Genomic DNA, 12,704 nt, shown 5'->3' with positions numbered 1-12,704 from the left:
TAAATAGGAAAATCTCATTTCAGTAGGCATTTAATTTCATATTCTAATACAATCGGTAGAAAAACGGATGGACGGATGCTGTGAATTGACGGATAAATGACAATGGAGAACCTGCAGAAAGTGAATGTTGTCCTCCGTTTCCAGGATCTGCCGTAGCTCGGCGTCTCTTCGCTGCAGCTCGAGTATCTCCTGCTCCAGACGCTCCACGTAGCCGTCCGCCTGCGACATGGCCGCCTGCATATTGGCCATTATCATCTGATGGATTTCCGCCTTCCAGCGCTCCACCGCCTGCAGCATCTCGTGGAATGTCTTATCGCTCTCAGCTTGGGCCCGCTGGGCACCGCTCTATCAGATAAGGTCACATTGTCAGGCTCGGAGTACACAAAGTTATTTTCCTAAAGTATGATTTGCTGTGTGTGGAAGGGAGCTCTCACTTTAAGAACATCCACGTTATGTTTCAGCTCCTGTAGTTCCTTCATCCGCTCCTGATTATGTACTGGACCTCCGACTGTGTCACCACCAGCACTTTCTGCAGGGAAGAAACGATGATATGAGGAATTTCATAAATCTTAAGTCTTGAAACAGCACGTCAGTTTGGATCTACTTTGGGGTGACTAAAAAGTGGTGAGGCTGAGTTACAGCACATATCTAACACAATAAGAGAAAATATGAAGACTATAACAATAATAATAATAGATTTTACTTGTAAAAGCTCTTTACATTGAACAAAAAACATCAAAGTGCTTCACTGCATTTGAAAAAACAAAAAAAACAAAAACAAAGCTAGAACAACAAATAGCTGCCCCCAACGAGTAATATAAATAGTAAAATCCATCCATCCATTTTCTACCGCTTATTCCCTTTTGGGGTCGCTGGCGCCTATCTCAGCTACAATCGGGCGGAAGGCGGGGTACACCCTGGACAAGTCGCCACCTCATCGCAGGGCCAACACAGATAGACAGACAACATTCACACTCACATTCACACACTAGGGCCAATTTAGTGTTGCCAATCAACCTATCCCCAGGTGCATGTCTTTGGAAGTGGGAGGAAGCCGGAGTACCCGGAGGGAACCCACGCATTCACGGGGAGAACATGCAAACTCCACACAGAAAGATCCCGAGCCTGGATTTGAACCCAGGACTGCAGGAACTTCGTATTGTGAGGCGGACGCACTAACCCCTCTGCCACCGTGAAGCCGTAAAAATTACAAATAGCACGCATAAATCTTACAAAATGTTTTTTTTCCCAAAAAAAAAAAAAAAAAAGGGTTTTAAAGCTTTTAAAAAAAAAAAAAAAAAAAGCATCCACAGTCTGCAGTGCCCTCAGGTGGTCAGGGAGAGTGTACCGCAGACCCATCTTTTGTGCATTAATGTACAGCATAAAACATTTGGTGGACAAAATGAGGCAGGAAGGAATTAGTAAGGACAATACAGTGCTTGGCAAATACTCTCAGCAGTGAAGTATGTTTGATCTTTTTCCATTTTCACTCATCTTTGAACAAGCTCCAGGGAGCCACTAGGGCGGCGCTAAAGAGCCGCGGGTTGCTGACCCCAGCTCTAAAGAACCACAAGGCACTGAACAGGTGGCGGTGGAGCGCTGGAAGGCGGAAATCCATCAGATGATAATGGCCAATATGCAGGCGGCCTTTAAAGTGGAACATTATCACAATTTCAAAAGGGTTAAAAACAATAAAAATCAGTTCCTAGTGGCTTGTTGCATTTTTTTGATTTTTTTTTTCAAAATTTTACCGGTCTCTGAATATCCCTAAAAAAGCTTTAAAGTGCTTGATTTTCGCTATTTGCGATGTGACTATCCATTTCCCTGTGACGCCTTACAGTCCTGCCAATGTAAACAAACAATGGCGAATACCACCGCAAGATATAGCGACTCGGATTTCAGCAGCTTAAGCGATTCAACAGATCACGCATGTATTGAAACGGATGGTTGGAGTATGAAAGTATTGAAGAAGAAACTGAAGCTATTGAGCGAATAGCTATTGACGCTATTCATAGCCATAGCATGGCCAAATAGCTGCGTTAGCATCGCCGTAAAATGTGCGGACCAAACGATCAGGACTTTCGCATCTCTTGACACTGGAGCAACTTAAATCCTTCGATTGGTAAGTGTTTTTTTTCGCATTAAACGTGGGTGGAAGGAAACGTAATATAGTTGCAAATGCATCTGCAGGTTATCCATACATCTCTGTGCCATGTCTGCTTTAGCACCGCCGGTAAATAGCATGTTAGCGTTGATTAGCGTAGCATGTAAGCATCGATTAGCTGGCATTCACGCCGCGACCAAATATTTCTGATTAGCACATAAGTCAAAATCAACAAAACTCACCTTTGTGATTTCGTTGACTTTATCGTTGCAAATGCCATCTTCTGCAGGTTATCCATACATCTCTGTGCCATGTCTGTCATCGCCGGTAAAATGTGGAGACACTTTGGTACATTCAATGGGGGTCTGGCGGAAGCACTTTCACATCTTCGGGCCAGTGGTGCAACTTGAATCCCTCCCTGTTAGTTACACCCTACAACAACACACCAACGAGGCATGATGTCTCCAAGGTTCCAAAAAATAGTCGAAAAAAACGGAAAATACCAGAGCTGAGACCCAATGTTTACAATGTGTTGAAAATGAAAATGGCGGCTGTATAACCTCAGCGACGTCACATTCTGACGTCATCACCTCCAGAGCGATAAACAAAAAGGCGTTTAATTCGCCAAAATTCACCCATTTAGAGTTCGGAAATCGGTTAAAAAAATATATGGTCTTTTGTCTGCACTATCAAGGTATATATTGACACTTACATAGGTCTGGTGATGATGTTCCCCTTTTACACAAAAAAAGTACCAAAAATTGATACCTTTGGCAACCGGTATCGGTACCGGTTCAAATGTGAAAGGTGCCCATCTTTATTTGAGAATTTCACAGCTCTCATTATAAATGTCTCCCAGAGACTCACCTGTTTCTCGACGCGCTCCTCCTCTGCTGAAGCAATGTTGTGGCTGCGGTGTTCTCTCACCGTGCACAACACACATATGCACATCTGGTCCGAGCGGCAAAACAGCTCCAGTCCTTTCTCATGCTGGGGGCAGATCTTCCTGTCCAGGTGGCCGGTTTCGTCCACCAGTTTGTGTCTCTTAAAAGTGGACGACTCGTAATGGGGCTTGACGTGCGTCTCGCAGTAGTAAGCCAGGCACACCAGGCACGATTTGACAGCCTTGTTACGGCGACCGACGCAGAAGTCACAAAAGGACTCCCGGTGCATGTCCGGGAATGGCGTCAGCTCCCGGAGCGGACGCCGGCGCTCGTGGAAGACGTCCGGGATGTCGCGCCTCAGCACGGGCCTCGGCGTGAAGGTGGCGCGGCACTGCGGGCAACTGTACACTCCCATGTGGTCAAACTGGTCCCAGTAGATCTTGATGCACTCCAGGCAGAATGTGTCCCCACATGGTATGGTGACCGGGTCTCGCTGTGAATCCACACAGAGTGGGCAGATGGCATCTGGTGGTAAAGGGAAACCTGACTCAGTCATGATTATTTTTACAGCTGAAAATGGTTGAAAGAGATTAACTGTAGTCCTGCAATGATCTAACCAGACCACTTGTGACCCGGCATGCTGACACACTGTTATTTTATGCTGTTATTCAAAAGGGGTTGGTTTTGTTTACACCACAAACAGACAGACAACGACTTAAAGTAGCAGAGTCTGCAATTTGTGCAAGTTTCGATGAAAGACAGACCAAATGCAAAAAACTTTCACCAGAACGGTGGGAAGTGGTTTGGGGTTTTGTAGACTGCTGCTAAAATGCCCATAATAAGTAGTAGATGTCGCCTGCTTTTTTTGAAAACATAGCAAAACACCACAGGTAAGAGCATGATCACATGATTGTGAAGTAAATAAGAGTGTCTCCGTGGTGATGCCCCGCATAGTAAATGCAAAATCCCAATTTAAATCAGGCGGTCTGCACCAATTTATAATTGTACCTGCAGTCTTCGCAGATCACCTGCAGCTGTTTTATAGATTGCACACACTGTTTAGTGCGAGGAACGTAGATCTTAGTAAATCAGGCCCTAAGAGCGGGTGTCTCCACAGGCAAGCGTCTGCCAAGAGTGAGCCCCGATCAAAGATTATTCACTCTTCTTATAGAACAAAGAGCAGACTAGTTCATTGGGTGAGAGAGTCTATGGTTTATCGATTGAAGTAATGGCAGTTCATGAAGATGTGTGCCAGTCTTAAGGCCATCGAGAGACGCTTTGAATGAGGCCACCGATCGATGAGAGGGATTTGTCTGACTAATTAAAACAACACGATGTGTTTTATCAAAATTAATAGCCGAGGCTCGTTCCTCATTTCTAAGAAAGCGACCAATGCGCCACATCTAAGACACTCTGGATTACAGAGTCTACAAGTCTTGTACAGTAATTACAAATAGCCATAACAAACATCATGTTCCCAAACAAAGACAATGAGCAGCCAGGCAGGGTGAAGGTCAAAGATAAGGCGCCAACTCTAAACAAAACAGTTTGAATGTTAGGATTTGATCAAGTGGGGGTGACCCCAGGATGCAGAGACGGGAGGCCAGGTAGAATTACAAAACAAGGAAAATCTAATAAGTCCAAAAAGTGTAACAAAAAGTGATGGGGCAGAAGTCCACACCATGAATAATCAAACACAAACAGGTCCCTCAGTGGTCGGCAGGAGAAAAGGCCTGGGCGCACTTGAGCATGACAAAAAGTCCAACACAAAATCATCTTTACCTCAGGGAGGCTAGGAAGCAAACACAAAGAGGTGAGGAATTTCAGGAATAAGGAAAAACACCGTACCAGGACTGACGAGGTGAAACAGGCGCCTGCACATGGGAGGTACAGGAGAGAATAACCGGCAGGAACCAGCTGTCGGTGACGAGCTTAAATACACCTGGGTAGGATTTGTTGCAGGTGTGCCTCGCTGGGGACTAATTAACTGAAGAAAACAGACATCATAAAAAAAAAGGAAAAGGCAGGGAAATGACAAAACACAGCATTGAAATCATTACAGCTCAAAAGTATATAAAGTGAATTTAAATGTATATTCGCTTCAGTATGAGGGGGAGACTTGTCCAGGGTGTACACCGCCTTCCGCCTGATTGTAGCTGAGATAGGCACCAGCACCCCCCGCGACCCCAAAAGAGAATAAGCGGTAGTAAATGGATGGATGGATTCGCTTCAGTATTATAACAATGCTACTGCTTTACAAATATTTGGATTATGTACAACTATTGTTGTTTCTCAATTGGAACACATTTAGAAAACTATTTTAATTTTAAACTATTAAAAAGTCTGCTAATGTAGATAAAGTATTTAGTGTGCCCTTGCCTCACACTGCGCTTGTATTTGCTTTACAGAACACTGTGGAGGGGGGCGTGGCCTACGGGCCTGCCGCGGAACAGGGTGTGTCACGACCGGCCCCCAAGACAGCGACAGGTGCGTAGGTGGCCCAGGTGGGCCTTGTTATCTAATCACCTGTCGCCTTTATTAGCAGCAGCCGTGAGGAGACGAGTAGTTGTAGTTGGGGGTGCTGCTGAGAGACACAAGGCAGAAAAGATATTGTGCTGAAAAGCAAAGGACTTTTCACCTGTAGTGGGTTCTTCAGACCACCACACACTGCCAAGAGAGCCCATAATTGTGTATAACACTGTTTTATTTTCATCCAATGGTGCAAAGTCTTAAATCTACCATGTTCCCATTGGTTAAGTTTGTAATTATGTTACCTTTAATTCGGCTATGAAGTCATTCTGATATATATTATATATATATATTAGGGCTGGGCAACGATGAAAAATTTTAATCGAAGTTAATCACACTATTTCTCTGATTAATCGCGATTAACTGCATTGTATACGCAAAGCCCAATAATGAATTCAAAAGTAGTGTGTAGTGCACCTTTATTGGAATATTCTCCCACATGAACAAAAGCGCCAAAACATTTGTTGTGCAAACACAATTTAAATCAGTCTTTGTTAAACAGTAGCAGTTAAATAGCATATTTTATGAAAACCAACTCCAAAAATGTAAATACAAACATTTAAGCTTATTGCCACTGCCAGGGTATTTAAGTTATCCTGTTTGTTATGGAAAATAAATATAATCTACATACAAATCTCTGAGCATCTGAACAGGCAATTTCTGAGGTAACAGCAGAAACATTTTTTTTTATCAGGGATCTTATGTTTAAAAAACCTATATTATAGGTAGTGGGCTGTTTTAGGGAATTTTTGATCAAATTATCCGTAGTAGCAATATTAATAATGTTGTGTTTATTCTGCGTAGTGCACTTAAAATAATTATGACCATATCTAGGAATTGATATGATGGGAATTTTCCGATTGTTTGCTTGGTGCTTTGATAAACCGAACGCATATACATGGTACTATATTGTGATGTTATGAGCCAGGGAAAAAAAGAACTACCCTACCCAGCATGCAACAGGAGTGACGAGCATGCGCGGTAGCCCGGTATAGGTTGTGTCGCCATGACGGCATCTTGTATGTTGTGATATGCACGCTCTGAAAGCAAACGTTAAGAACTCAGCCAACACTCCTGGTCTACATTATTCATAAATAGACAGACAACACATATACTCCGCTGCTTCACAGGCCGCTGGATGTAGCCGGCAAAGTATTCCCATGCTAGCTAGCCGGTCTAGCAAGCACGCATCATTCAGTCCAAAACGGCCCGATCTATCCACATTCAGAATTGTCTGGCGGTCGTAAGTGATCCCGGAGTGACCACGCTGTAAGCCAGCCATGAAATTTGCAGAATTGTCCGGTATTTTTGCCAAATGTTCCATCTTTACCAAGAGCCCCTCGACGCCGAAGCCCTTCCGGGCGACGCCATCTTGTTAAGAAAAGGCGTTAACAAAATAAAAGCATGTAAACAACATACGCAAATGTGCGATAAAATAATTGTCGGCGTTAATAGATTGATGAGTTAACTCGTAATTAACGCATTAATTTGCCCACCCCTAATATATATATATATATATATATATATATATATATATATATATATATATATATATATATATATATATATATATATATATATATATATATATATTATATAATATATATTTTTTTAATATATAATATTGTAATATTTGCATAATGCTGAATTAATGTGTTGTGGCAGTTTGAGGAAACACTCAGTTGTTTTTCCAAACACGTCTTCAAGTGCTTAAAGTTGAATGACTTTGTAAACATATTAAAACAAAGTCTAAGTTCATTGTGAAGTGAAGTGAATTATATTTATATAGCGCTTTTCTCTAGTGACTCAAAGCGCTTTACAAAGTGAAACCCAATATCTAAGTTACATTTAAACCAGTGTGGGTGGCACTGGGAGCACGTGGGTAAAGTGTCTTGCCCAAGGACACAACGGCAGTGACTAGGATGGCGGAAGCGGGAATCGAACCTGCAACCCTCAAGTTGCTGGCACGGCCACTCTACCAAGCGAGCAATACCGTGTTCTTCCTGGTGTTTTAGAAACTGCGCTATTTTTTTTACTCAGAATTTGTCACTAACTTAAAATGTTTTGCCAAGAGGATTATTTGTAATATGTACATTTTCAGAATTTTTTTCTATTTTTGACAAAAATAAAACAAAAAAAACAGTCTTAACCTTCGTCTTGTGTTAGGGTCGACACCGACCCATTTTAGTTTTCAAATGCATAAAAAAACACATAAATTTATGTTTTTTGCATCAAGGCTTTTTGACTTTGTCAGGAACTTCTATTTTAACAAAACAAAACATTTTTTGTGTGTTTCACTAAATTATAAAATGCTCTGGTTGAAATTATGACCTTGGTGTTGTTAGGGTCGGTTTTGACCCAATTATAAAAAAATGATTTTCAAGCAATAATTACAGCTAAAACTAAACACAGTGACAGCCAGCTCCTCTCCCAATCATGTGAGCTTTAGGGGATTCTCATTTTACCTTGTTATCCAGTACAAAAACAAACAAAGACGGGCATGTCCAGACATGTGAGGTCAATTCAGTATAAAATCAATCAATCAATCAATGTTTATTTATATAGCCCCAAATCACAAATGTCTCAAAGGACTGCACAAATCATTACGACTACGACATCCTCGGAAGAACCCACAAAAGGGCAAGGAAAACTCACACCCAGTGGGCAGGGAGAATTCAAATCCAGTGGGACACCAGTGACAATGCTGACTATGAGAAACCTTGGAGAGGACCTCAGATGTGGGCAACCCCCCCCCCCCCTATGAAAACATAAATACAATTTATTTAAGAGATGTGTTATAATATCACTCAGTTATAGTCAAGTAACACATTGTATATATTTTTTATTTATTTATACAATTCTCTTGAGGTTCATTTTACCATTTTTTAAATTGAAATCGTGGGGTATACTGACAAAAAAACAGGCCCAATGGCCCACACCGAAAATATTAAATCCAATATTTTCACGGATTAGGAAGCCTAGCAAGGCAACCAAGAGATAAGAAACAAATTGGATGATAGATAATTGTTTTTAGTGTATTTTACAGCTGATTTAAGACATGGGTCAAAATCGACCCGTTAACATAAGAGATGATAACAGGAAGCTAACACAAGAGGACGGTTAAACTTTCTTTATTTGAAGTTATTATGCCCTGATTTTATGCTAAAACATGAGCTAAATGAGTTTGAGAACCCTGTTCTAGGTAATAGTTTAACAATTAGGAATGTCGAGTCATTAAGTAACAAACACATCTTTTTGCCAATGTTTTCAACCACTAGTGTGCCGTGAGATACCGTGTGGTGTGCCGTGGGAAATTATCTAATTTCACGTATTTGGGTTAAAAATATTTTTTGCAAACCAGTAATTATAATCTGCAAATGATGTGTTGTTGTTGTTTACTGTCGGTGCTGTCTAGAGCTCGGCAGAGTAACCGTGTAATACTCTTCCATTTCAGTAGGTGGCAGCCAGTAGCTAATTGCTTTGTAGATGTCGGAAACAGCGGGAGGCAGGGTGCAAGTAAAAATGTGTCTAATGCTTAAACTAAAAATCAACAAAAGGTGAGTGCCCCTAAGAAAAGGCATTGAAGCTTGGGGAAGACTACGCAGAACAAAACTAAAACTGAACGGGCTACAAAGTAAACAAAAAGAGAATGCTGGACGACAGCAAAGACATACTGTGGAGCAAAGACGGCGTCCACAATGTACATCCGAACATGACATGACAATCAACAATGTCCCCACAAAGAAGGATTCAAAATAACTAAAATATTCTTGATTGCCAAAACAAAGTAGATGCGGGAAATATTGTTCAAAGGGAGACATGAAACTGCTACAGGAAAATACCCAAAAAGACAAAAAAAACACCATGACAAGAACTAAAACACCACACACAGGAAAACAGCAAAAAACTCCAAATAAGTTATGGCGTGATTTGACAGGTGGTGACAGTACACCTACTTTGAGACAAGAGCTACATTGATGCATGTTTGGTTAGGGTTTAAAGTCATATCCAACAATTGCGCCAACGACTTTTTACTGTCAACAGAGTTTCATTTTTTTATGTTTTCTGCTGGTGGTGTGCCTCCAGATTTTTCCCATGAAGAAAAATGCACTTTGGCTCAAGAAAGGTTGAAAAACACTATCAGAGGTGGGTAGTAAGGCGCTACATTTACTCCGTTACATCTACTTGAGTAACTTTTGGGATGAATTGTACTTCTAAGAGTAGTTTTAATGCAACGTACTTTTACTTGAGTATATTTATAGAGAAGAAACACTACTTTTACTCCGCTCCATTTATCTACATTCAGCTTGCTACTCGCTACTAATTTTTATCGATCTCTTAATGCACGCTTTGTTTGTTTTGGTTGTCAGACAGACCTTCAAAGTAGGATCTATCACATGCCTGCGTTTCACCAATCAAATGTAGTCACTGGTGACGTTTGACTCCGTTTCACCAATCAAACAGAGCCAGGCGGTCACATGATTAACTGCACACTTTTTTTTCTTCATAAACCTTTATTTATAAATTTCAACATCTACAAATAGTTGAAAATAATAATCAAAGAAAGTACAAAAACAGTACAAAACAGTATAAAAACTGTACAAAACAGCGCCAGGGGGTTGTAAATTCAAAGTAACTAAAATAGTATGCAAAAAAATATATATATATAATAAACAAAGTGCAAAGCCATAGGCTCACTCATTCTCAGTAAATAACTTAAATTTGGAACACAGCATCATTGTTTTCACAAACTTTTTGGTTGTTAGAGGTAGAGTGTTTTAATGTAGTGCTAAATGTTTTTCAAAAGGCACAAAAAAACAGGTCGGGTATTGAGAAACTTACATTTATGAATATAAAACTCAGCCAATAGTATAATGAGGTTGCAAAGGTAAATTTCATTTTCAAATAATTTTTCAATACAGTGTAAAACCAAATATATATTATTTAATGCAGGGGTGCCCATTACGTCGACCGCGGGGGGTGTGTCAGTCGATCTCGAGCCAGGCTTTTAAAAAAAAATAGACCTAAAAATGAGTGATCATCAATCTTCACCAAGACGTCACTTAAATGACATTCACGGTACCGGAGGGTCTTGTGAGATGACGCTGGCTGCTGCAAGATCATTATTATGAAAATATGACCGAGAGGAAGGCGAGAAACACTTTTTATTTCAACAGACTCTCGCGCCGTACCTTCCGTCAAAACTCTAAAGGCCGACTGCACATTTCCTATCTTCACAATAAAAGCCCTGCTTCATGCTGCCTGTGCTAACTAAATACAGAGTCTGGGAAAACTGGCGTGCACAAGCGATCCCTCAGAAAGCTGGCGTGCACATCACTTGTGCACGCCAGCTTTCCGAGACTCTTATTTTGTTAGCGCAGGCAGCATGAAGCAGAGCTTTTATTGTGAAGATAGGAAATGTGCAGTCGGCCTTTAGAGTTTTGACGGAAGGGACGGCGCGAAAGTCTGTTGAAATAAAAAGTGTTTCTCGCCTTCCTCTCCGTCATTTTTTCATAATAATGATCTGGCAGCAGCCAGCGTCATCTCACAAGACCCTCGGGTGCCGTGAATGTCAATCAAGCAAGCTACGGAATTTGCCGCTAATGTTTTTCTTGTAAAGTGTATGGAAGCTGGACGAATTAGATGCCAAAAACCAACCACTTTCATGTGGTATTGTACAGAAAGGACAACTTTTTTTCTCCATTTGAAAATGTGGGCGTTATCATCATTACTGTCTGATTCCAATCAATGCAAGTCATCAGAATCAGGTAATACACCAACTTATATTCTTGTCTTCGTGAAAGAAAGACATCTATATGTGTTACACATGCTTGTATTATCATTAAACACATTTAACTTGTTTACAAAAATGTCTCTTTCATAAATAAATAAATATATATGATATATATAAATGAGGTAGATCCCCTCGAGTTGGTCGATTGAAAAGTAGCTCGCCTGCAGAAAAAGTGTGGGCACCCCTGATTTAATGTATATTATTGTTTTAGTTGCTTGATATTCCTGGCTGTGAATTTGTTCATCGCTATTTTTATGTTTTTGCGCATTACTTGCTGCCGTCATCATTAAACGAACAGGTTACTCATCAGTTACTCAGTACTTGAGTAGTTTTTTCACAACACACTTTTTACTTTTACTCAAGTAAATATTTGGGTGACTACTCCTTACTTTTACTTGAGTAATACATCTCTAAAGTAACAGTACTCTTACTTGGGTACAATTTCTGGCTACTCTACCCACCTCTGAACACTATATCACTAAAGTTACGGTCTATTTAGAAAAGGAGCGGTCCTTCAACATCCCCCAGTGTTCCATACGACTGAGCAGTGAGTTTCATGATGGTGCATGTTTTCCAAACAACTCTGTTTACTCTGGGAACAGAACGGTGTCAGGATGTGGGCACCCGCGGGCATATTTGTGAAAGTGGAAAATAGTCAAAAGGTTAAACGAAACAAATATATCCGTACAACCCAAAATGTTGAAAGAGTCATATTGGACCAAAAATACAAAAACAAATCTGTCTGGAGCCGCAAACAATTAAAAGCCATATTACATACAGATAGTGTGTCATGAGATATCATTTGAATTAAGAGGACTTAAAGGAAACTAAATGAGCTCAAATATAGCTACAAATGAGGCATAATGATGCAATATGTACATATAGCTAGCCTAAATAGCATGTTAGCATCGATTAGCTTGCAGTCATGCAGGGACCAAATATGTCTGATTAGCACTCCACACAAGACAATAACATCAACAAAACTCACCGTTGTACATTCACGCACAACATTAAAGGTTTGGTGGACAAAATGAGACAGAAAAAGAAGTGGCATAAAACACAGTAGAAAGTCGGAGAAAGTTGTACATGTAAACAAACCACGATGAGTTCAAGGACCACCAAAATTAGTAGGACAAAACGGCGCTCGCCAAATACTCGACTCAGTGAAGCATGTTTGATATAAACAGTGTGCTTTATAACAATTAGGGAGGTTTGTGTCATGTTTGTCCTCCAGCAGGAATTATATTAAAACAAAAAAAGTATTTTTTCCCCTCATTTGTTTCCATTTTTCATACATTTTTGAAAAAGCTCCAGAGAGCCACTAGGGCGGTGCTAAAGAGCCGCTCCGCGGGTCGTCGACCCCCGCCCTAGAAAAATAGCTTGTCTTATATTG

At 40.7% G+C, this 12,704-nt stretch overlaps 1 protein-coding gene and 1 pseudogene across 1 annotated transcript in view; one reads left to right on the top strand and one right to left on the bottom strand.

Annotated features, from left to right (window-relative positions):
* LOC133538685 (tripartite motif-containing protein 16-like) overlaps nucleotides 1-4,970 on the bottom strand; it is a 14,853-nt pseudogene extending 9,883 nt beyond the window's left edge.
* tppp2 (tubulin polymerization-promoting protein family member 2) overlaps nucleotides 3,741-12,704 on the top strand; it is a 41,813-nt gene continuing 32,849 nt past the window's right edge. Inside the window, exons 1-2 of the mRNA XM_061880388.1 lie at nucleotides 3,741-3,878; nucleotides 5,397-5,475. The gene's annotated coding sequence lies outside the window, so the exon portion shown is untranslated. The remainder of the gene's footprint in view (nucleotides 3,879-5,396; nucleotides 5,476-12,704) is intronic.

This window comes from Nerophis ophidion, linkage group LG20, assembly GCF_033978795.1.
Source record: "Nerophis ophidion isolate RoL-2023_Sa linkage group LG20, RoL_Noph_v1.0, whole genome shotgun sequence".
NCBI classification, from domain to species: Eukaryota; Metazoa; Chordata; class Actinopteri; order Syngnathiformes; family Syngnathidae; genus Nerophis; species Nerophis ophidion.
This window is presented reverse-complemented; position numbering and strand designations above follow the sequence as displayed.